Source organism: Microtus pennsylvanicus, chromosome 8, assembly GCF_037038515.1.
Source record: "Microtus pennsylvanicus isolate mMicPen1 chromosome 8, mMicPen1.hap1, whole genome shotgun sequence".
In the NCBI taxonomy this organism is placed as follows: domain Eukaryota; kingdom Metazoa; phylum Chordata; class Mammalia; order Rodentia; family Cricetidae; genus Microtus; species Microtus pennsylvanicus.
The window spans coordinates 108277429-108304513 of record NC_134586.1 but is presented as its reverse complement, the minus strand read 5'-3'; the positions used below and the strand labels follow the sequence as shown (position 1 = coordinate 108304513).

At 36.2% G+C, this 27085-nt stretch overlaps 1 pseudogene; it reads right to left on the bottom strand.

Annotated features, from left to right (window-relative positions):
- Positions 1-657: 657 nt before the first annotated feature.
- The window catches only part of LOC142855394 (glyceraldehyde-3-phosphate dehydrogenase pseudogene), an 85808-nt pseudogene continuing 59380 nt past the window's right edge, over positions 658-27085 (bottom strand).

Here is a 27085-nt window from a genome sequence, read left to right as displayed (position 1 = left end):
CTAGGAGGAGAGGACAGAGGAAACTGTGGTTGCTATGTAATGGATGGAAGAAAAAATAAGGCTGTACCATTTTCCCTCTGTAAAAAAATGAATATTTTCTTCAAAATTATATGAAAAGTCACATACTTTTAGTCTCAGTACTTGGTAGGCAGAGGCAGGCAGGTCTCTGAGAGTTTAATATCAGCCTCGTTTACAGAGCTAATCCCATTATAGCTGGGCTATGACACAGAAAAACTTTATCTTGAAAAAACCAAAATAAATAAATAAATAAATGATATGGAAAAAGAGAGAGAGAGAAAAAAAGAAAATAAGACTCAACTGTATCCTATTTAAGAGTAAGTAACTTTAAGACTCAAGAGATTGTTTTTTGTTAAATCTGTTTCAGGAAACCCATATGATCTGAAGTATGATATCATGAGTTTACCTGATAGGAGACAGAGCTATCCCTATCCTCAACATATCCCAGCCTTACAAGTAGTCTTCTGCTCTCCATATGTATGCTTTCGTGTGTTACACACACACACACACACACACACACACACACACACGGGATGGAATATGTGAATATATTAATAATGAAAGGGTTCCCATGCAAATGATAGCTATTAAACTATTATACATAAGAACTGCTCAGCAGCAGAAGGCCTCTAGCATGTGCTATGTCCTTGCTGGAATGGGTGGCCCAAGGTGGGCTTCTGACTCTTTAGAGGTCATGCATGCCATGAGGTCCAGAACCCTGTTGCTGTAGCTGAATTCATTGTTATACCAGGAAATGAACTTTACAAAGTTAGCTTTGAGAGCAATGCTAATCCCAGTATCAAAGGAGGAAGAGTGAGCATCACTGTTAAAATCACAGGAGATAATCCATTCCTCAGAGTAACCCAGGATGCCCCTTAGTGGATCCTCAAATGATTGCTTCACCAACTTCTTGAGGTCTTCATACTTGGTGGCTTTCTCCAGGCAGCATGCCAGATTTACAACAAATACATTGAGGGTAGGAACACTGAAGGCTTTGCCTATGAGCTTTCCATTCAGCTCTGGGATGAATTTGCCCACAGCCTTGAAAGCATTAATCAGTGCCAGGATGATGTTCTGGGAAGCCCCAAGGCTATCATGCCACAAACTTCCCAGAGGGGTAATCCACAGTCTTCTGGGTGGCAGTGATGGCATGGGCTTTGGTCATGAGTCCTTTTGCAATGCCAAAGTCATCATGGATGTCCTTGGCCAGAGCAGCTAAGCAATTGGTGATGCAGGAAGCATTTCATTGCTGAAAAACTTGAGGGAATTGTCATACTTCTTATGGTTCACACCCATCACAAACACGGGAGCATCTGCAGAAGGAGCAAAGATGATGACCCTTTTGGCCCCACTCTTCAAGAGGTCCCCAGACATCTTCATTGTGTAAAGACACTTGTAGAGTCCACAACATACTTAGCACCAGCATCACCCCAATTGATGTTAGCAGGATTTTGCTCCTGGAAGATCACCTTCCCATTGATGAAAAGCTTCCCATTCTCAGCCTTACCTGTGCCTTTAAGCTTGTCATGGGTAGAATCATACTGGAACATGCAGACCATGTAGTTTCAATGAATGGGTCATTGATGCCAACAATGTCTACTTTGTCATAATTGAAGGCATCCCTGGAAACCAGGCGTCCAATACAAGCAAATCCATTTACTCCAAAGTTCACCACCCTGTCTCAGGAAAGAGGCTGGCACTAAACATAAATATGCAGCTTTCTCTAAAACAGGGAGGAACAGAGAGCTGTAAACTCTTTTTATATTTCACCCAAGTTGTACTTTTGATTCCATTATTTGAATGAAAACTAAAGAAAATTAGTTATTATTCAGTTATGAAATGCAACTTTCTCATCTCCCTTCCTCCACTAGCCAGTTGGATGCTCCCATCAATTAGATGCTGATTTGAGGATATCTACATTTGAGAATATTACATCAGTAATATTATGATGACAAAGAAATAAAATACTTAGATTTCAAGTTACCAGAATCTCTTTTAAAATCTGATACTAGAGGGTTGAAGAATTGGATCACCAGTTAAGAGCAGTTAGTGTCCTACTCTAGCTATTGATTTGTACTTCTACATTGAGTTATTTATTCAGAGATATACAGCCATGTGTATATACAGGACCTCTCAAAGCAAGGTTCATGATCCATCACTTACCTGTAACCTCAAACTAGAAAGTAAGCCACATTCTTATATGTGTATGATTAAGTGAAAACACTGACTCATCAGTATAAAGGGCTGCTATGTGGCTTTAAAATGGAACAGACTGGTCACAAAATATGTGACCATGAAAGATAAAAGCCTGAAAAATGTGTATAGTTTATGGTTCTACTTATATTTAATTCCATTAAGTGAGAATGAGTCCTTAGTGAAGGATAAACTACTGCTTTCCTGAGGATTTGATAAGGGAATGGAGGAAGCATGGCAAGAGAGGGATATAAGTAAACTCAGTTGAATGGCAGACATGTTTATTATCTTAAATAAGGTTAGGGTATCATGAGCATATAACTATCTCAAAACTTGTCTAATTATATATAGTAGATGTAGGCAGTTCATTGAATACAGTTATAATCACCCAAGGTAGTTAAAAGAGACAAAAAAGTATATTTTATGCAGCAATATGTGATAAGAAAGGTAGTGAATTAAATGATGTAGCATTTTAAGTGAAATATTAGATACTAATGTGATGTGCGTTATGACTAGCATTTATTTTTATTTTTACTTACCAGTGATGATACACTGTGATTGCAGCATCACAGAATACTCATTATTGGGAAATAGTTTAACCTTCCAAAATTTTATTGTAGCAGGATATTGTCATTCAGTAAGAATGAAAATGATTTTGATGTGCCCCAAACCTGAATCAAACCATAATGTTTCCTGTTGTAGTATATAAGGACTCTGGTTAAAAACGTGTGAAAATATTATTTAGTAAGATTAACAGAATGGGATAAGGAGATGGCTAAGTATATAAAATCACTTGCTATACTCTATGAGAACCTAAACTCAAATTCCCATAACCCATGTAGAACAGTCCTGCTGCTTCTACCAGGAGATGGAGGGAGAAGAAATGTAATTCCACAGAAATGTGCAAAGTAATAAAAATACAGTGGCAAAACAATGAGAGACCCTATCTCCATTACAGTGGATGGCTAAGGCTGCCGCCTGAAGTTGTCCTTTGCTCTCCACACCCATATACACCTGCCAAGGAATATGCACATGAAAATAGCACACACACACACACACGCACACATACACACACGCACACACACACACACACACACACACACAGAGACAGAGACAGAGGAGAGGATGAGGGGGAGATTAGAGAATAGAAAAAGGAAGGAGATATAAAAAGAAACAAAAGGAAGCTAACTACTAGAGAGCCATTTATTGCTTTTCCTTGTAAGAGACATTACAGGTTGTTTGTACTGACTATGGTTTTTGTTGATCTTTCCATGTCATTTTTAATCTTTCTTTTGGGTTGGAATTGAGATTTTCTGTAGATTTGATCATGCAAAAAATATACTTGTTCATAAAGCAAACGTAACCCTAGCAACCGGTGATCAGCAGTGTCCTTCCTTTCCTGATAAAAAGTGAAAAAAGCTTAGATCAAGTCAGTGGACTTAGCATACACATTTTAATTCCTGAAAACACTTGGATTCTTAACAAAGTTTAAAGTAGCATTATCTGAGTCTACAATGGGGAATTGGGAGGTAAGTGTATGTACACTGCGATATCTCTAAGGGTTTAAATATTAAAGAATTTCCTTCAGATCTGAGGTTGGGAACCACTTGATTTATGTTAATGATAGTGTGCACTTAGGGTTTTAGAAAAAGATTTTATTACTATCTAAAAGAAGCACTATATTAAACCTACAAATTAGCGTCTGTTCTTTTTAGAATCCAATTATCTTCATGTAGAGCAAGAGTCCAGGAGGCCAGGGGCTAAATTTGACCTTTCTAAATGAAAGCTCGAATAGGGTGAGTGATAGCCACAAGCTACACAATTTTCGCTGCAGAGTCCCTTTAAGCCAATGTGGATGCTAGAAAAAGCAAATCATGAGCTCCTCCTTCATCAGAAGACAGAAAAAAAACCTCATTTTTTGTTAACTTTTGTTACTGCTTTTATCCTTCTTAGAATGTAACCACTGGGAGATTCAGACCCGCGGCATGAGCCCGGGACATGAAACTCAGACGTTCCTCATCTTCCCTATATTTCCTGGGCTTCCTGCTGGGCTTATACTCCCAGCATAATGCCTCTCTCTTCCTATCCCACACAACTTGCATCCAGAACCCTCTCCCTTTCTGCGTCCCTTCCCTCTTGGGGCATTGGGGCCAAATCCCAAGGGCAACCTAGCTGGCGGGAGCTACTTTGTTTCAATAACCTGCCTGCAGCAAACAAGGTAGGCGCTTTGTTCACGAGATAACCAACCAGCATGGAGATCTGATCTCGGCACCAGGAGAGACATCACTGGAGAACCACGAGAGCCATCACTGGGGAGTGCTGTCACTGGGAAGGTACATCAGTGGGCAAGGAGACCTGATCCTGTAAAAGAAGATCCATAGGGAAGCATTCAGAGGAAGAGATGGGCAGGCGCCAATGCAAGAATTCACCCAACAATCTGAAAAACAACCTGAAACCACCAGAACCCAGTAAACTCACAACAGGAGGACATGAACACCTTAATCAAGAAGAAATAGAAAAAAATGACTTAATGAAAGTGATTGACACCCTTAAACAGCATGTAAAAAATGCCCTTATAGAAATGGATGAGAAGTATAACAGAAAGTTTGAAGAAGTGAATAAATCAGTGAATGATACTCTAGGAAATCAAGGAAAAACAATCAAACAGATAATGGAAACAGTTCAAGACTTGAAAACTGAAATGGAAGCAAAGAAGAAATCAAAAACAGAGGGCTGGCTGGACATGGAATATCTAGGTAAATAGAGACTACAGAAACTAGCATAACCAGCAGAATACAAGAGATAGAAGAAAGAATCTCAGATTCTGAAGATACCATAGAGAAAATAAACGCACTGATCAAAGAAAACAGCAAGTACAACAAACTCTCATCACAAAACATTCAGGAAAAATGGAACACAATAAAAAAAAAACAAACCTAGGAATAATAGGAGTGGAAGAAGGAGAAGAAATGCAGCTCAACGGTCCAGAAAATATATTTAATAAAATTATAGAAGAAAAATTTCCCAACCTAAAGAAAGATGTACCTATGAAGGTTCAAGAAGCATACAGAACACCGAATAGTCTGGATCAAAAAATAAAAAAAAAATCCCCTCATCATATAATATTCAAAACACAAAGCATACAGCATAAAGAAAGAATATTAAGAGCTACAAAGGAAAAAGGCCAAGTTACTTAAAAAGGTAAACCTATCAGACTTACTCCTGACTTCTCTATGGAAACCATGAAAGCCAGAAGGTCCTGGATAGATGTAAGGCAAAATTAAGAGACCATGGATGCAAGCCCAGACTACTATACCCAGCCAGGCTTTCGTTCACTATAAATGGAGAAAACAAAATTTTCCAGGATAAAAACAAGTTTAAACAACACATAGCCACATATCCAGCCTTACAGAAAGTAATAGAAGGGAAATCACTAACCAAGGAGTCCAACAATGACCACAATAACTCAGACATCTAGAGACCCTTCACCACCGCAACTCAAAGAAGGGAAACACACAAACTCTACTACTAAAAAAGTGACCGGAGTTAACAACCACTGGTCATTAATATCACTTAATGTCAATGGACTCAACTCACCTATAAAAAGGCACAGGCTAAAAGATTGGATATGAAAACAGGATCCAACATTCTGCTGTTTACAAGAAACACACCTCAACCACAAAGACAGGCAGCTACTCAGTGTAAAAGGCTGGGAAAAGGATTATCAAGCAAATGGACCTAAGAAACAAGCAGGTGTGGCCATACTAATTTCTAACAAAGTTGACTTCAAACTTAATCAGAAGAGATGGAGAAGGACATTTTATAGTCATAACAGGAACAATTCTTCAGGATGAAGTCTCAATCCTGAACATCTATGCCCCTAATATAAAAGCACCCATGTATGTAAAAGAAACATTGCTAAAATTCAAGGCAGCCATCAAACCGCACACACTAATAGTAGGAGACTTCAACACTCATCGCTCACCAATGGACAGTCAATCAGACAGAAACCTAACAGAGAAATTAGAGAATTATTGGAGGTAATGAATCAATTGGACTTAACAGTCATCTATAGAATATTCCACCCAAATAGGAAAGAATATCCCTTCTTCTCTGCAGCTCATGGAACCTTCTCGAAAATTGACCACATATTCGGTAACAAAGCAAATTTCCACAGTTACAAAAAAATAATAGAAACCACCTGTGTTTTATCAGATCACCATGGATTAAAGTTAGAATTCAACATCAATGCTACCCCCAGAAAGCCTACAAATTCATGGAAACTGAACAGTCAACTACTGAACCATACCTGGATTATGGAAGAAATAAAGAAAGAAATTAAAGTCTTCCTTAAATTCAATGAAAATAAAGAAACAACATACTCAAACCTATGGGACACTATGAAAACAGTCCTAAGAGGAAAGTTCACAGCACTAAGTGCCCACTTAAAGAAAACAGAGAAAGCTCACATTGGAGACTTAAAGCCCACCTGAAAGCTCTAGAAAAAAAAAAGAAGCAGACTCACCTAGGAGGAGTAGAAGACTGGAAATAATAAAACTGAGGGCTGAAATCAACAAAATAGAAACACAGAAAACAATCCAAAGAATCAATGAAACAAAAAGCTGGTTCCTGGAGAAAATCAACAAGATTGATAAACCCCTATCCAAACTAATCAAATGACAGAGAGAAAATACAAAAATTGATAAGATCAGAAATGAAAAGGGGGACATAACCACAGACACAGAGGAAATACAGAGAATCATTAGATCTTATTGAAAAAGCCTGTATGCCACAAAACTGGAAAATGCAAAAGAAATGGACCTTTTTTTTAAGATATGTACCGTATACCAAAGCTAAACCAACCAGGTAAACAATCTAAATAGACCTGTTATTCGCGAAGAATTAGACATTGTTATCAAAAATCTACCTACCAAAAAAACCCCAGGACAAGATGGTTTCAATGTGGAATTCTACCCGAACTTCCAAAAAGACCTAATACCTATACTCCTTAATGTATTTCACAATATAGAAACAGAAGAGTCATTGTCAAATTCCTTTTATGAAACTTCAGTTCTTCTGATACCAAAACCATACAAAGACTCAACCAAGAAAGAGAATTACAGGCCAATTTCACTCATGAACATCGATGCAAAAATCCTCAACAAAATACTGGCAAAGCAAATCCAAGAACACATTAGAAAAATTATCCATTATGATCAAGTAGGCTTCATCCCAGAGATACAGTGCTGGTTCAACATATGAAAATCTATCAATGTAATTCATCATATAAACAAACTGAAAGAAAAAAACATACGATCTTTTCATTAGATGCTGAAAAAGCATTAGAAAAAATTCAACATACCTTTATGATAAAAGTATTGGAGAGATTAGGGATACAAGGGTCATACCTATTTATAATAAAAGCTATTTACAGCAAGCCGACAGCTAACATCAAATTAAATGGAGAGAAACTCAAAGCCATCCCACTAAACTCAGGAACATGACAAGGCTGTCTACTCTCTCAATACCTCTTCAATGTAGTGCTTGAATTTCTAGCAATAGCAATAAGACAACATAAGGGTATCAAGGGGATTCAAATTGGAAAGGAAGAAGTTAAACTTTTATATTTGCAGATGATATGATAGTGTACATAAGCGACCCCAAAAACTCCACTAAAGAACTCCTACAGCTGATAAACACCTTTAGTAATGTGGGAGGATACAAGATCAACTCCAAAAAATCAGTCACCCTCTTATACACAAAGGATATGGAAGCAGAGAGGGAAATCAGAGAAGCTTCACCTTTCAAAATAGCCACAAACAGCATAAAATATCTTGGGGTAACTCTGACCTAGGAAGTGAAAGATCTATTTGACAAGAACTTGAAGGCATTGAGGAAAGAAATTGAAGAGGATACCAAAAAATGGAAGGACCTCTCTTGCTCTTGGATTGTGAGGACGATTGCAATTCTACCAAGGGCAATTTATAGATTCAATGCAATCCCCATCAAGGTTCCATCAAAATTCTTCACAGATCTTGAGAGAACAATAATCAACTTTATATGGAAAAACAAAAAATCCAGGATAGCCAAAACAATAAATAAAACATACAATAAAGGAATTCTGTAGGCATTACCATCCCTGACTTCAATCTCTATTACAGAGCTACAGCAATGAAAACAGTGTGGTACTGGCATAAAAAAAGAGAAGTCGACCAATGGAATTGTATAGAAGACTCGGATTTTAACCCACAAACCTATGAACACCTCATTTTCGATAAAGGAGCTAAAAGTATACAATGGAAGAAAGAATGCATCTTCAACAAATGGTGCTGGCAGAACTGGATGTCAACCTGTAGAAGAATGAATATAGACCCATATCTATCACCATGCACAAAACTCAAGTCCAAATCGAATAAAGACCTCAATATCAGTCCAAACACACAGAACCTGATAGAAGAGAATGTGCGAAGTACCCTACAACAGATGTGCACAGGAGATCACTTCCCATGTATAACGCCAGCAGCACAGACATTAAGGGCCTCATTGAATAAATGGGACCTACTGAAACTGAGAAGCTTATGTAAAGCAAAGGACACTGTCACTAAGACAAAAAGGCATCCCACTGACTGGGAGAAAATCTTCACCTACCTCGCATCAGACCAAGGTCTGATCTCCAAAATATATAGAGAACCCAAGAAACTAGACTTTAAAATACTAATTAACCCAATTAAAAGATGGGGTACTGAACTGAATAGAGAATTCTCAACAGAGAAGTTCAAATGGCCAAAAGACACTTAAGGTCATGCTATACCTCCTTAGCAATCAGGGGAATGCAAATCAAAACAACTTCGAGATATCACCTTACACCTGTCAGAATGGCTAAAATCAAAAACACCAATGACAGCCTTTGCTGCAGAGGTTGTGGAGAAAGGGGTACACTCATCCATTGCTGGTTGGAATGAAAACTTGTGCAACCACTTTGTAAATAAGTGTTTCGGTTTCTCAGGAATTTCGGGATCAACTTACCCCTGGCCCCAGCAATACCACTCCTGGGAATATACCCAAGAGATGCCCTATCATATGACAAGAGCATTTGTTCATCTATGTTCATAGCAGTATTATTTGTAATAGCCAGAACCTGGAAACAACCTAGATGTCCTTCAATTCAAGAACAGATGAAGAAATTATGGAACATATACACATTAGCGTACTACGCTGTGGTAAAAAACAATGACTTCTTGAATTTTGCATGCAAATGGATGGAAATAGAAAACACTATCCTGAGTGAGGTAACCCAGACCCAAAAAGATGAACATGGGATGTACTCACTCATACTTGGTTTCTAGCCATAAATAAAGGTCTCAAAGTCTATAATTGGTGATCCTAAAGAAGCTAAATTAGAAGGTGAACCCCAAAAAAAACATATAGTTATTTTCCTGGCTATGGGAAATAGACAAAATTGCCGGGCAAAAAATTGGGATCTTGGGGGTTGGGTATATGGGAGTAAGGGGAGATGGGGAGAGAAAAGTGAGAAGGGAAGGAGGGGGGGAACTTAGGGAAATAGGATGATTGGGATAAAGGAAAGTTGGATAGGGGAGCAGGAAAGCACATACCCTAGGGTTGGCAAGAGACTTGAACCTAGAGTGTCTCCCAGGAGCCCAAGGTGATATCCCCAGTTAGTTCCTTGGGCAGATGAGGATAGGGAACCTGAAAGGACCCTAGCCTATAGCAATATTGACGAATATCTTGCATATCACCATAGAACCTTCATCTGGTGATGGATGGAGATAGAGACAGAGACCCACACTGGAATACTGGACTGAGCTCCCAAGTCCCCAATGAAGAGCAGAAGGAGGGAGAACATGAGCAAAGAAGTCAGGACCACGAGGGGTGCACCCACCGTGCACTGAGACAGTGGGGCTGATTTATTGGGAGCTCACCTAGGCCAGCTGTACTGTGACTGGAAAATCATGGGATAAAACTGCTCTCTCTGAACATGGCGAACAATGAGGGCTGATGAGAAACAAAGGACAATGGCATGGGGTTTTGACTCTACTTCATGTTCTGGCTTTGTGGGAGCCTACCCAGTTCGGATGTTCACCTTCCTAGACATGGACAGAGTGGGGAGGACCTTGGACTTTCCACAGAGCAGGGAACCCTGACTGCTCTTTGGACTGGAGAGGGAGGGGGAGAAGGGTGGGAGGAGGGGGAGAAGGGTGGGAGTAGGGGGAGGGAAATGGGAGGCTGGGAGGAGGCAGAAACATTTTTTTCTTTTTCTCAATAAAAATTTAAAAAAAGAAAAAAAAAAGAATATAACCAGTGTAGCTAAAGTTAACCTTTATATCCTTGCTTTAAAGTTCTATGGGGTTCTCAATTCTAACTTAAAAGTACATTAGCATTATCATCTCTTTCCAGGCCTCTGTAAATTCACGTGTTCATCCTTTTGGGGCACAGTATGAGTTCACTGATTAAATAATTTTCATTTTTTCTTTACCTATTATTTTCCGTCATTTATTCTTGATATTATTCTTTCAGAAGAAATGGTAGACTCTGGGAAAGTATTAGGAAGATATGCTTGTAAAATATATTTGAAGATATAAACTCAGTATTGGTTTTTTTGTGAACTACAACTAGCTTAAATTACCTGAAATTTTCATGGAGAAGGTAGGCTGTATGATATAAAATAGTTAAAGGATTTCTTTTTCTCAAGGTTCTATGAAAAATAGGGAACTAAATAATCTTAGAACCACATTAAATAATGCTTACAAAGTTTTCCCTTAATGTGTTACTAAATATAGAAATATGTTAATGGATAATTTGTAGTTTCTACAAATTTCCCTTACTATAAAGCCAGTTAGTATGTTTAGACAAGTATCTACTACAGAATCCACTATTTTATCATTTTAAGATACAATGGGTACGTCTGAAACATTGTTTGCATGTTAGGTTTGTTATAATTACTGTGGCTATTGCAAAATGACAGACACAAATACTTATATTTTTTTGTGTGTGAAGATGAATCTAAAATTAAGTTGTTGAGAAATAAAAAAACTGAAAAACCCAATAGAATCTGTCTTTCAGTTGTTCCCACACATGCAAATATCTATCTCATTGCTATATACAGTCTGCTACTATCACACTCCTGGAGTATATTTATCATTTATCAAATCAATATCTGCTAAACGCTAATGTAGGGGTTTTGCACAGACAGACTGTTCAGAGTGTTCATGGTGTCCTTACAACAATAGACTCTACTATTTTAATTATTTTCCTGTTAAATCAGTGAGACACATTTATTAAGGAGACGATTGCAGTGATGTTACTCATTATGATACAAAGACCCCTTTGAGTTTCTGTCTAAAGCATCCATCCACTTGGGAGTCGCATCACTGCTTTTACTTGGCTAACAGAAGAAAGCAAGCTGAAGAAATAAAGGACATAGACATGAGCCAGTGATTGTGACTGAGGAAATAAAAGAATAAGTCTAGTTACAAGTTAACCCCATATAGACTGCTAGCCCATCTTTATTTCATTTTCTACATTTTATAGGTTGCACATTATTTGATAAAAGTTACGTTTTTCATCTTTTCTTATGTATCAATCAATTTAATAGTTGATATTTCAAGTTTTACTCTTATCTCAATGGATATGTGTGCCTTAGGGAAATCATATTAACAAAGATAACTTCAAATGTTAGATAATAATTTGTGTGTTAACATAAGATAATAAGAGCATTCATCTACTAAGATGAGTTATCTATAAGCTATTGCTAAGTATATCCTAAGTGCAATGTTCTATAAGAATTCCAAGGTAACCAGATAACTCTTTCTTTACACAAACTTTTTCAGAGAGATACAACATATTTTTATGAAATTATCATTTTGTATTATGGAAAATATATTAAAGAGGGATAGAAATAAAATGATACAGAAATTCAGTGGTGGATCTTATGTCAGTCAAGTTAATGTTATTTCAAAATATCTTGTGGCCTCTGAGTTACAAGGTGTGTAGCTGAATGACCTTATATTTGGGAAACCTTTATAATTTTGCCACATGGTTTGTGAAATAACATTTAATTTTTTTTAATCCTCATGTTTAATCATGCAGATATGTTTTAAATTTCTTTTTGTACATCATGGAGTCTGTTGTACTTTCTTCCAGTTACCATAATTTCTGGTCGTAGCGTGAAATGATTCTAATTTTTATGTTTTTTTTAAATATCTCTTATTTTTTCCCTAAGGTTGTTTTTCCAAGGCATTTATTTTTCTTTTACATTTAGGCAATTTTGAATGAGTTGAATAAGTTTTTGGTCTATTTTGCCTTATATTGCTCTTTTTTAATATATAAATTTATATTAATTTTACCAAAGAAGGGGAATTTTGCTGCTACCTCAGATAATTTTATCTGCCTTTTTATTCATTCTTCTTCTGTAACTCAACTTGTGTTTTGAGTCCTCTTACTACTTCCCTACAAGGCAAACTTGCACGTACTTTCTTCTTCCAAATATGTATAATAAAACAGTGTGAGACAACTGTGATGTAAATCATGACATGTACACAAATTGCAATAAGAATTCTAAATATATTCTAAATAGACACATACTATTGTAATTATAATACATAGTATAACTTATCCATGTCTATATATTAGCACTTATCTTTTTCAGTCTGGAAATTTTCCAGGCTGGTAATTAAATTTTTCAATGAAGTCTGTTACTTTGTAGTTAAAGTAATGGAACAATGAATTAACAAGAAAAGTATCAATCTGAGTTAGTGTTTACACTAGTAACCCAAAACTATGTTTTCCAACTCCATTGAACAAATTCATTGAAGGCTAGGATTTTAAGTTATCATGGCACATGAGATGTTGTATTTCTCTCCCATTTTAATTATAACAAACTTCAATTCAGGACAGTGGAGCACCTAGGTTATAGATAATATGAGTTGTGAGAAGGAATGTTAGGGTGACATTTTGTATGGTAAGCCCAACCCAGAGTAGTCTACTACAAAGAGGTGAGTGCTCCAGAGCACTGACAGTTGTTTGAATGACCAAAAAGCATTGACTACTTAACTCTGGAGTAGTTTTCTGACTTTCTGTTCTCATGCTAAACAAATAGTGGCAAGGTTTGTAAATTGTTTCTTCTTGGTATTCTGGTGAAACACATGGACCCTTTACCAGAAAATACTGTTAAAAGCACAAAATAAAACATATAAAATTATAATAAAACAGTTATATTTTAATATAATTATAATTTTTTTAAAAAAATATAAATTTAAAATGTTGTTCAATATGTGCTTTTTTATTAATATTAAATAAAAGTTCCAGCAGTGGAACTAATCAAAATTGCAGTTTTAAAGTAGTAAGGCATGTATGTACACTGCATTTTGAAATATCTGCCACAGCAACAACATTACACTTTTTTGTGATAGCATCATAAGGCCAATTAATATTAGTGTGGATTGTTGTCTTCTTTTGCTTTAAAAGAAATATAAAATTTCTACTGAATTTTGATTAGTAAAGATGCAATACTTTCTCATTAAACTTCACAGTCACCTTAAAATTTTATTAATAAATCTCTGTTTAAAACCCAAGTGTAGGATATCCTGTTGCCTGCAAGATAGAAGACTCAGCTACCACTCCAGCGTCACATCTTCCAGTATGCCACCACACTCCCTGACATGATGATAATGGACTAAACATCTGAAACCGAGCATCTACATGCCATGGCAAACACCTTGGAGTTTGGAGGACAATTTATGGGATTTGTTTCTTCCCTTCTGCCATGGATGGAAAGTAGATGGCCATGCTTGGCAGCAAGCTCCATTACCATCTTGCCAGGCCAGAAGGGCAGCTCAGACAGTGAACTCCATGACATTTGCAGAAGCAGAACTGGGCCAGGGACCTAGGCCATAGCAGGGCTGAGGTGGTGAGATCCATGGAAGAGATACTGAACCAACTACCTAGGCTGGAGTGGGCCTGAGGAAGCAAACTCCATGGAAGTGGGAGCAGATCCAATCCAGGGACATTTGAGGACCAGGACTGAGCCAGCAAACTGGGCCAGAGCAGACCTGAGACAACAAACTCCACAGGAACAGGTACAGGGGAGCAACTGCTGAGTGAGTGAGCCAGAGCCAGAGACCGCTTTGGGTCTGGACGTAAATCTGGGACCTTCAAGGTAGTAGACTAAAGCCAGGATCCCTGTGGGTCTGGGCATGAGTCTAGGACCCCCAAGGAACTAGGTCTAAGCCAGGACCTCTACAGTCCTTGTGTGAATCTGGGACCTCTGAGGGAGTAGGAAGGAACCAGAGATTTCTATGGGTTTAGGCATGAGTCTGGGACCTTTGAGGGCATATGCCTGAGCCAGGACTTCTGTGGGTTCAGGTGTTGATCTAGGACATCAAAGGGTATAGGCAGAAACCAGAAACTTCTGTGGGTCCAAGTGTGAATCTGGGCCAGGCCACTGTGGGTCTGGGCACACCCAAGCCTGCAAACTCCATTGGAATAGATCAGAGCCAGAGTCCTTTGCAGGACCAACTCCAAGCCAGGGACCTCTGCAGGAACAGATGCAGACCTGGTACATTTAAAGAAACAGGTCTGAGACAACAACCTAGGCTAGAACAGGCCTGAGACAGCAAACTCCAAGGGAGTGGAGCAAAGACTAGGAGCATTGAGCAACCTCCAGGAACATAGAGTGACCAATGGGGTAACTAGAACCATGGCACTGACTGTACCATGAGCAACAACCAACCATCCGAGCCTTGGATGATTTACTGACAAGAATCACAGACAGCCCCGACCACAGCTATTAGAGGAAAAGATGAGTAAAATAGGTAAGAACACATACAACACCACAAAGAGCAACATGACACCAGTAAAACCTAAAGACCCTACAACAGCAAGACTTGAACAAACAAATATAGATGAAGCAGAAGAAAATGACGTAAAAATAACTTCAGGACAATGTTTGAAACTCTTAAAGAGGAAATAAGAAATTCCCTCAAAGAAATGGAGGAAAAGACAAACAAAAAATTGAAAGACATCAGCAAATCTCTTTAAGAAAACCAAAAAAAAAAAAAAAAAACAATCAAACATATGAAAAAAAAAACTATTCAAGACTTGAAAACTGAAATAGAGACAATAAAGAAAACACAAGCTGAGGGTATTATAGAAACAGAAATCATGAGAAAATGATAAGGAATGACAAATGCAAGCACAAACAGCAGAATACAGGAGATGAAGACAGAATCTAAAATGCTGAAGATACAATAGAGGAAATAGACTCATAAGACATATAAAATATTAAATCTAACAAAAGTTTAATCCCAAATATCCAGGAAATATGGGACACCATGAAAAGGCCAAGCATAAGAATAATAGTTATAAAAGAATCAGAAGTTCAATTCAAAAGCACAGAAAATATATTTAACATAATTATTGAAGAAAACTTTCCTAACCTAAAGAAAGATATGCTTATGAAGATGAAAGAAGCTTATAGAGCACCAAACATACTGAATAAAAAAGTCCCCTTATACATAATAATCAGAACACTAGACATACAAAATAAAGAAAGAATATTAAGAGCTACAAAGGAAAAAGGTCAAGTAACATATCAGAATTACATCTGACTTCTCATTGGAGACAATGAAAGTCAGAAGGTTGTGGCCAAGTATTATGCAGACATTAAGAGACCATGAATGCCAGCCCAGACAACGCAAAAATTTCAATCACCATAGAAGGACAAAACAAAATATTACACAACAAAACTAGATTCAACCAATACCTAGCCTCAAACCGATTTTTACACAAAATACTAGAAGGAAAACTCCAACCCAAGGGAGTTGGCTACATCAACAAAAACAAAAACACCTGATAGTCTCATAGCAGCAAATCTCAAAGAAGGGAATAATTCACAAATTAACATCACCAACAATGAAAACTAAATTAACAGGAGCTACCAATCACTTCTCATTAATATCCCTTAATATAAATGGACTCAGCTCACCTATCAAAAGGCACAGGCTAATGGATTGGAAACAAAAACAGAATCCATCCTTCTTCTGCATACAAGAAACACATCTCAACCTCAAAGACAGACATCACCTCAGAGTAAAGGGTTTGGAAAAATATTCCAGTCAAATGGACCTAAGAAATAAGATGGTGTAGCCTAATATCTAACAAAATAGACTTCAAACTAAAATGAATCAAAAGAGAAAAAGAAGGACATTCACAGGAAAAATCCATCAAGAGGAAATCTCAATACTGAACATTTCTGCCCCAAATAAAAGGGTATCCTCACATGTAAAAGAAACATTTCTAAAGCTTAAATCATACACTAAACCCACACACTAATAGTGGGAGACTTCAACACTCCACTCTCTCCACTAGACATGCCAGTAAGACAAAAAATGAACAGAAAAATAAGGGAAATAACAGATGTTATAACTCAAATGGATTTAACATCAGACATATATAGAATATTCCACCCATACATAAAAGAATATATCTTCTTTTCAGCACCTCATGCAACCTTCTCAAAAATTGACCACATACTGAGTAACAAACCAAACCTCAACAAATACAAAAAATATGGCATACGCACATGTATCTTTTCAGATCACCATGGTTTAAAATGAGAAGTCAGCAGCAATACTAATTCCAGAAAGCCCACAAGCACATGAAAATTAAACAATGCTCACCTGAATCATCAATGAGTCAAGGAAGAAATAAAGGGAGAACTTAAAGACTTCCTGATATTCAATGAAAATGACCATACAACATACCCAAATTTATCAGACACAATGAAACCAGTGTTAAGAGAAAAGTTCATAGCACTAAATGCCTACATAAAGAAGCTGGGAAAATTCCGCACTAGTAAATTAACCAAAAATTTGAAAACTTTAGAACAAAAAGAAGCAAACTCACCTAACAGAACTAGATGGCAGGACATAATCAAATAGCTGAAATCAATGAAACAGTAATAAAGACAACAATAAAAAGAATCAATGAGACAGAAAGTTGGTTCTTCAAGAAAATCAGCAAAATAGACAAACCTCTCTCCAAACTAACCAAAGGGCAGAGAGAGAATATCCAAATTAACAAAATCAGAAATGAAAAAGGGGACAAAAAGACAGATATTGGAGGAAATACAGAGAATCATCAGGTCATATTTCAAAAAATCTGTACTCCACAAAATTGAAAAAAAAAAAAACTTAAAGGAAATGGACAACTTTCTGGATAAGTATCACTTACCAAAATTAAATCAAGACCAGATAAGCAAATTTAACAGAAGTATAACTGCTGAAGAAATAGAAACAGCCATCAAAAGTCTCCCAACCTAAAAAATCCCAGGACCAGATGGTTTCAACTCAGAATTCTACAAGATTTTCAAAGAACTATTATCAATACTCCACAAATTATTCCACACAACAGAAGCAGAGGGAACATTGCTAAACTGTTTTTATGAAGGTACAATTACCCTGATACCCAAACCACAAAAAGACATTATTACGAAAGAGAACTACAGACCAATCTCTCTCATAAACATTGATGCAAAATTACTATATAAAATACTGGCAAATCAAATCCAAGAACACGTCAGAACCATTATCCACCATGATCAAGTTGGCTTCATCCCAGATATGCAGGGATGGTTCAACATACAAAAACATGTCACATAATTTACGATATAAACAAACTAAAAAAATAAAAACCACATGATGCTGTGGTTATAAAATAAAACACATTATATGCAGAAAACAGAATGGAACTAGGGGCACAAGCCCTTAAAATTCCATGTGGAGACACAGTACTGGACCTTAAGACTAGCCTATAACCAGAACTGTTGGGAAATTAGGCCAGAAGACCAGAAAACAAATAGGAAACAAAGAACAAAACATATATCCAAAAAAGATAAACACAGGAATCAACCCCTAGACTGATAATCCCAAATCCAAATGCCCAAAGCCAGTGTACAAACACAGTCAACAAAATAGGTGCTATATGGTACCACCTGAATCCAATTATCCTATGACAGCACCAGAACATTCCAATAATGCAGCTGAAGCAAAAGAAAATGACCTTAAGACCAACTTTATGAAAATAATAGAGATATTTAAGAGAAAATGGAAAAGAAAACTCTTTTACAACAATAGAGAAAAAGACAAAAATGTGGGAGGAAATCAATAAATCTCTTAAAGAATAGTAAGAAAGCCAAATAGGGGAAACACAAATAAACAGTGGAAAGAAAGAGTTCAACTTGAAAATAAAAATAGAAGCAATAAAAGAAAGCACAAACTGAGCAAATTCTGGAAAAAGAAAATTTACATAAGCAAACAGGAAGTGCAGGTGGAAACATGACCAACAAAATAAAAGAGATGGAAAAGAGAATCTCACATGTTGAAGATAAGGTAGAAGAAATATATTCGTTGGGCAAAGAAAATGTTAAATTTCAAATATTCCTAACACAAAACAGGCAAGAAATTTAGGATACTGTGAAAAGACCTAGTTTAAAATTAATGGAAATAGAAGGAGAAGAACAAAGTCTATTTAATAAGATATTAGAAGAAAAATTTCCCTACCTAAAGAATAACATGCCTATAAACATACAAGAAGCTAACAGAGTATCAAATAGATTGAACAAGAAAAAAGTCCCCTTACCATAGAATAATCAAAACATACAGAATAAAGAAAGAATAGTAAAAGCTGCAAAGTGTAACATGAACGGGGCCTGCTTGTTGGGGTTTCTGTCCCACCCAGTACCTTACAGCCAGCAAGCCCCCCAAAAAATCAAACAGATATCTCTATGTTATAAAGCTGATTGGCCCATTTGCTCAGGCTACTTATTAGCTCTTATAGCGTATATTAACCCATTGTTCTTATCAATGCTAGCCACATGGTTTGCCACCTTTCTCAGCAGGGCAGCTCACATCTAGCTTCTTTGTAGTCTGGGCAGGGATCAGCTTCCTCCTTCCCAGAATTCTCCTGTTCTCATTGCATCACCTCTACTTCCTGCCTGGTTTTCTCGCCTATACTTTCTGTCTGGCCAATCAGCATTTATTTAAAACATGATTGACAGAATACAGACAATTCTCCCGCACCAGCAAAGAAAAAAGGCCAAGTAACATACAAAGGCAGAGCTATCAGAATCACCTAGTTTCTCAGTGGAGAGTCTAAAAGCTAGAAGGGTCTGGACAGACATCTTGCAGACTCTAAAACATCACTGATAAGAGCCAGACTACTATAACCATTAAAACTTTCCATCACCATAGACAGAAAAAGCAAGATATTTAATGTCAAAGTCAAATATAAACTCTATATCCACAAATTCAGTTATAGAAGATTCTAGAAAGAAAACACCAACACAGTGAAATTAATTACACTCACGGAAACACAGATAATTGATAGTCTCACACCAGCAACATCCAAAAAAGGGAATAAACACACACTAGCACTACGACAAAAACCAAAAATAGCAGAATTAGCAATCACCTATCATTGATATCTCTCAATGTCAGTGGGATCAATTCTCCAATGAAAAGACACAGGGTAACAAAATGATATGAAAACAGGACCCATTCTTAGGCTACATTTAAAAACACACCTCAATATCAAATAAATACATTACCTCAGAGTAAAAGGTTAGAAAAAGGTTTTCCAATCAAACAGACTTAAGAAGCACACTATTGTAGCTATCTACAAAATAGACATCAAATAAAAATCAACTCAAAAAGAAAGGACATTCCACACTCATCAAAGGAGAAATACACTAAGATATGCCTCAATTCTGAACATCTATGCCCCAAATACAAGGGCACCCACATTTGTAAAAAAAAAAAAAAAAAAGAAAAGAAAAAAATTAAAATTAGTAATGCTTAAATTAAGTTAAATCAAACATACATAACACTATTTGCCTGTGTAATGAATATGGAGAAATCTCATGCTAATGACTTCACAGTTCTAGAATCAAAGGAGGCAAACACACCCAAATGAAGTAGATGGCAAGAAATAAACCAAGTGAGGGCTAAAAATCAATAAAATAGAAATAAGGAGAATAATACAAAGAATTAGTGACAAAGAGTTGGTTCTTTGAAAAAAATCAACAAGATAGACAAAGCCTTATGCAAACTAACTAAAAGGGAGAGAGAGAATATCAAAATTTCAAAAATCAGAAACAAAAAGTGGCCTATAGCAACAGACACTGAGGAAATCCCAAGAATCACAAGATCATTCTTCAAAAACCTGTACTTCACAAAATTGGAAAATCTAAATAAAATGGGCAAATTTCTTGATATATACCATGGACAAAAGTTTAATCAAGATCAGGTAAACAATGTAAACAGACTTATAACCCCTAAGGAAACAGAAGTAGTAATCAAAACCCTCCCAAGCAAAGAGAAGAAGAAGAAGAAGAAGAAGAGGAAGAGGAAGAAGACATATTACCAATAATCCTCAAATTAGTGTAAAAAATGGAAACAGAGGGAATTTTGTCATTTTTTTAATAAGGCCACAGTCACCCTGAATCCCATAGAGAAAGCAAACAAAAAAATTATACACGAGTTTCCCCCATGTACATCATTGTAAAAACAATTCACTAAAATACTGGGAAATTGACTCTTAGAACACACCAGAAGTATTATTCATCCTAAATAGGCTTCAACCCAGAGATGCAGTGATGGCTCAATATATCGTAAAGTAATTTGCCTTATAAACCAACTTTAAAAAAAAGACAAGATCATCTTACCAGATGCTTAAAACATGCTTTTACAATATCTAAAACCCCTTCTTGTTAAAAGTCTTGGAGAGATCAGGGATACAAGGTACATACTTAAACATAATAAGAGTAATATACTTAAGAAAACAGCAAACATCAAATTAAGTGGAAAGAAACCCAAAGCAATTTCACTAAAATCAGGAACAAAACAAGGCTGTTTACTTTCATTCAATCTGTTCAAAATAGTACTTGGAATTCTAGCTAGAGCAGTAAGACTACAAAGATCAAGGTAATTAATACAAATGGGAAGGAAAAAGCCAAAGTATCACTATTTGCAGATGATATGATAATATACATAAGTGAACCCAAAAATTCTATCTGGGAACTCTTACAACTGATAAACAACTTTAGCAAAGTGCTGGATACAAGATTAACTCAAAAATTTAATAGCTCTACTGTCTGTATTCAAAAGATAAATGGGCTGAGAAAGAAATCAGGGAAACAACACCCTTTACAACAGCACAAATAATATACAGTATCTTGGTGTAACTTTAACCAAACAAGTGGAAGACCTGTTTGAAAAGAGCCTCAAGTCTCTGAAGAAAGAATTTGAAGAAGATATTAGAAGATGGAGGATCTCCTATGATCTTTCATTGGTAGGATTAACATAGTAAAAATGGCCATCTTATCGAAAGCAATCTTCTGATTCAATGCAATCTCCATCAATGGTCCAACACAATTCTTTGCAAATCTGGAAAGAATGATATTTAACTACATATGAAAAAAAACAGGATATCTGAAAAAATCCTGTACTTTCAGAGTTATCACCCTTATGGATTTGAGCTCTGTTATAGTAATAAAAACAGCATGGTGTTGACATAAAATCAGAGAGTTGGATGAATGGAATCAATTTGAAGACCAAGACATAATCCAACACACCTATGCACACCTGATTTTTGATAAAGCAGCCAAAATTATACAATGGAAAAAAGAAAGCATCTTTAGCAAATGGTGCTGAAATAACTGGATATAGACATGCAGAAGAATCCAAATCGATCAATATGTAACACCATGCATAAAATTTAAGTCCAAGGGAATTAAAGATCTCAACATGAATCCAGTTACAATGAACCTGAAGATAAAGAAAAGAGAAAGCAGGCAATAGTCTTGAAGTAGTTGCAGCAGGAGACAGCTTCTTGAATATAATGACAGTTGCACACAACACTAAGATTGACAATTAATAAATGGGACCTAATGAAACTGAAAAGCTTCTGAAGGTAAAGGACATTGTCAGTAGGACAAAACCACAATGGAAAAGGATCTTTACCAATCCTACATCTGACACAGGGCTCATTTCCAAGGTATATAAAGAACTCAAGAAACTGAACTCAAAAAAAGTGATCCAATTAGAAGACAGGGTACAGATAGAAACAGAAAATTCTCATCAGAAGAATCTCAAATGGTTAAGAATCACTTAAAGAAATGTTCAACATCCTTAACCATCAGGGAAATGCAAATGAAAATGACTCTGAGATTTAAGATCTAGCTCTATCAGTTTTGGAATTATACCCAAATGATATTTAATTATACCACAAGGACCCTTGCTCAACTATTTTCATAGCAGCTTTATCCATAATTCCCAGAACCTGGAAACAATGCAGATTCCCTTCACCTGAAGAATGGATGTAGAAAATGTGATATATTTACTCAATGTAGTATTACTCAGCTGTTAAAAACAATGACATCATAAAATATGAAGGCAAATGGATGGGACTAGAAATAAAATCATCCTGGGTAAAGTAACCCAGACCCAGGAAGAAAATATGATATATACTCAGATATAAGTGGATATTAGATGTAAAGTAAAGGATATCCATGCTACAATCATAGATTCAGGGAGGCTCAGTATCAAGGAGGGCTCAAAGTGGGAGACATGGATATGCCTACGAAGAGGAAATAGAAGAGATTTCATGGTTGGACTGGAAGTGAGTGGAGGGAGATGGGAGCATGAGGGATCAGGTTTTGGGTGATTGGAGGGGAAGGGTTCCAGATGAGATGACTGGAAAGGGGGACATTTCAGGATGAGATAGGAACCTGGTGCAAGGGAAACTCCCAGGAATCTACAAGTATGACCCAAGATAAGACTCCTAGCAACAGGGAACATGTAGCCTGAACTAGCCATGTGTTCCAGTGGATGGGTTGGGATTCCAGGTAGTCATACAACCTCTGAGCTACAGTCTATCTTGCTTATTGGATTTGGTGGGGTAGGGACTGCTCAGTTATTGTGTGAATAGTCAACCAATAACTGACCCACGCTGAGGCTCATGTCATGAGAGTTAGCACACCCCTGACACTACCTGGAATGCTAGGACTCAAAAGCTGCATAACCCAGAAACATAGGATAGATCCAAATATTATTGGGGAAAATAATGTCAACATAATAATGCCTAATAATATTCTGCTATACTCATAGAATGATTACTAATCCAGTAACTGACAGAAACAAATGAAGAGATCCACAGTCAAACATTAGGCTGAGCTAGGGGAATCCTGCTGAAGAGAGGGAGAAAAGATTGTATGAGCCAGAGGAGGGCATCACAAGAAATCCCACAGAAACAGCTAGTCTTGGTTTATAGAAGCTCACAGAGTCTGAACTGACAACCTGGAAGTGTACATGGAACCAACTTATGTGACAGTTGGGTAATTTTGTCTAATTAATACTGGTTGAACAGCATCCCTAACACTTTGACTGAATTTTGGAAGCTATTTGTCATACTGGGTTTTGTTGGCCAGTCTTGATATAGGGGAAGGTTCTTAGTTTTACTGCAACTTGTTATGGCATACTTTGATGATATCTATGGAAGGAAGCCTTGTCTCTTTCTAAACAGAAACAGAGAAGAAATGGAATTGGGGCAAGGGTGAATGAAAGGAGTGGTGGAACTGTGGTCAGAATGCAAAATAAATAAAAATATTCAATTAAAACTAACAGACTTTTTGGTAAAATGTAAATAACATTGCAAACAAACGAGAGGATTTTTAATGATTTTTTAAAAGAAATTTTGATACAGGCTTAGAAAGACTGAGTTATAGAATGGCAATTCTAATAATATGAAAGGTCCCATGGAAAAGAAAAAAAAAAACAACCAGTGAGAAAGAACACCTAGAGAAATAAAAATTGAAAGGTAATGTATTAAACTATATGGTTTGTGAAAGTTCTCCTAGAATAAAATTTAAGATGACAAAGACACTCAATATAGAAACTGTGTGTGCTAAAACAATGGCATGTGGGATGAGAAAGGAGACAGCCATCAGGGCACCAGCAGTACTTGGTAAGGTTGGTGAGCTAAGATGACATTTCCAGAAATAGGAAATGAAGTACAGTAGGCTAGGGGAGTAATATGATTATCTCATTAGTCCAATAGTGAAAATTCTAAGTGCTCATTAGAGATCTTTGTAAATGTGTTCCACAGAAAGTATGAAAAATGTTATTCTACTGCAGAGAAACTACTGAAATCAGAAACAGCTACAGTGACTTGGATACTAGAGTCACATGGACAGAAGGCAAGAGTCTAAGAATAGATGGCATAACAAGGGAAAAGAGCAGATAAGAGGAAGCTACACAATATGAGGAAATTATAGGGAGACTTCAGTAAAAACAAAATAGGAAAAGATAAGGGAGAAAACATACTCAGGCCCAGCACAAAGAAAAACTAACCATTAATATGATACAAGGTTGGTTGAAATTTGTGGAAAATACAAAAAAAGAAAAAAAGAAGCTATTTATGTATCTTGTGATACTTGTCAACTCTGTCAATTTTGTAGAACTGATGCCTAAGAAACTCAATAATTTAATTAACTTGGGCAATACTAACGCCCTTGTGTTCAGTTTTGGGGACAGAACAAGACTGTCCCACTTAGAGCAATCAGTATAAAGTAAGAAACTGGATAAGAAAAGCTAAGTTTAAGTTTTGAGAGAGATTTCTAGACAAACACAGAACTGTGGAACTGAAGGAGAAGCAAGGACGTGATTTCTTTATCTTAGGATAAAGAAGAATTTAAGTTTTTGACCTTTTGGACAGCAAAAGATGTAAGAAGAATGTAAGGAGTAAGTAGGCAGATTCACAGCAGAGGAAAGAAGCCTGTAACTGAGAACAAACATAGAAGTATCAAATGTAGAAAAACCCAAGACTGGGATGTTTATTGAGAGGGAAACATACTGTACTTTCTACTCCACTGGAATAGACTTAACCAGCTCTTCCAAGGTGGTAAGCAATAGGAGAGCACTGTAGGCATCCTACTGCCCCAGTGATGAAAAATAAATGTTAAACTGGAAAAGTAACAGAAGTTTGTATTCTGGAATGTGGCTAATGAGCTTTTGATGTTCCTGCTTCTACCTACCAAATGGTAAGATTAAGGACATTTACCACTTGACTTGATTCTATGGCAGTCCCAGATAGAGTCTTTTGCATGCTAGGGAATCACTGTGTTAAATGAACTATGACTTTATTTGTTTTCTTTTTAATGTTAGCTATTGTTTCAATGTGAAAAACTACATCTGATAAATAATTATATTTAATCTAGTTAACATTGTTGTTTAAAGTTTCTGACCAAGATATAGGTTCACACAAGTGTCATTTGAAGTTTCGTTGATTTCAATTACTAACAAGGCTATCTAAACATGAGATATTTATGAATACTATTTTCTGGATATATATATATATATATATATATATATATATATATATATATATATATTATGTGTGTATACACATATATATTTATCCACACAGTTAACACAGTCTATTCCTTAATCTGATATCTTAAAAGTTAATCTGTAATGCTCAAAAGCTACTGGAGTTACTAGAAATGAATTTTGAGGAAGTCAAGATAGCCAGGAACATATGGGTTGGATATGAATAGAAGTGTAAAACTATGCTTTGGAGAAAGAAGAAGTATTCAATAAGGAAATACTCTAAATCAATACGAAGGAGAAAATGGAGAAAACTTGGGTCAGAAGCGTGGCTAATTTTACTGGCCAAAACTATCTGCAAAGCAGAATTTATTCTATATTGTACTATATAGCTACTGATTCTTCCACTGTAGTACTAATATCCTAGTACTTTATGCATTACCCATCTGAATTGATTCTGTTTTTCAGATTCCGTTTGCACTCTGGGGACTACCACTAATCCTGCTCTTCAAGATAGGACTTTGGTGGAATGGTTTATCTTGTACCCCCACTGCTCATGTTCTCATAAACACAGGACTTGATTCCTCAATTTTCTTTAGCATCAACAGTATTCCCATTAATTCTTTCACTTTACAAGGTGAGTCTAAAAAACTCAGACTCTATACCCCATTGTGGAGATGTAGGCGAGCTGTATCTTTTAGAGACAAACACATAATAAGAAGGGACAATCAAAACATAGAACTCTAGCAGTGTCTAAATTTTCAGAATTTAACTCATTTTTACAAATTGATCTTTCTTTTATTAAATATCTAAGTATATTTTCTTGTTAGTTATTGTTTATTAGGGCTTTTTGATTTTAATAACTAACATCAGTATTGCTTATTGTTTGTAGTTCAGTTGCATTAATTTTTCTGGGCTTTATGGAAAATAAATAAGTAATTTAGCAAGTTCAGATTCAGTGTTTGTGGTAATTAGGGTAAGAAAAAAGTTAAAATTTTTGTGGTGCACATAGTTTTAAAAAAAATAACATTGACAACCAAAATTTATAGCAATATTTTATGCAAGAGAACAAGTTCTATTCAAGCAATTTCCATTACAAATATGGCAAATACAAATAATACTTAATGTTTTATTTTAATATATTAAACTGAATATTTACATGGAAGTCTGCCTGCAATTTTGCTAGAAGGTATTTGATAAAAATTCTCATTTTCTTAATTTTATATCATCAGATTCTGCTCATTAAGTTTAGGTTTTTGTTGAGGAACACACAGGCCAAAACAGAGATATTTTGCCAAGAGAACTAGTTCATCTCATGTTTATTTTTTCAGATCATATCTTTCAGTTTCTATCTTATAAACATCTCCAAAAAACTTATAGTAGCATACACTATTGTAACAGTATTTTCCTGTTTGTTGTCATTTTAGCAAAGATGTAACATGTTATTTAATATTGGTTCTTTTTCATTCATTAGT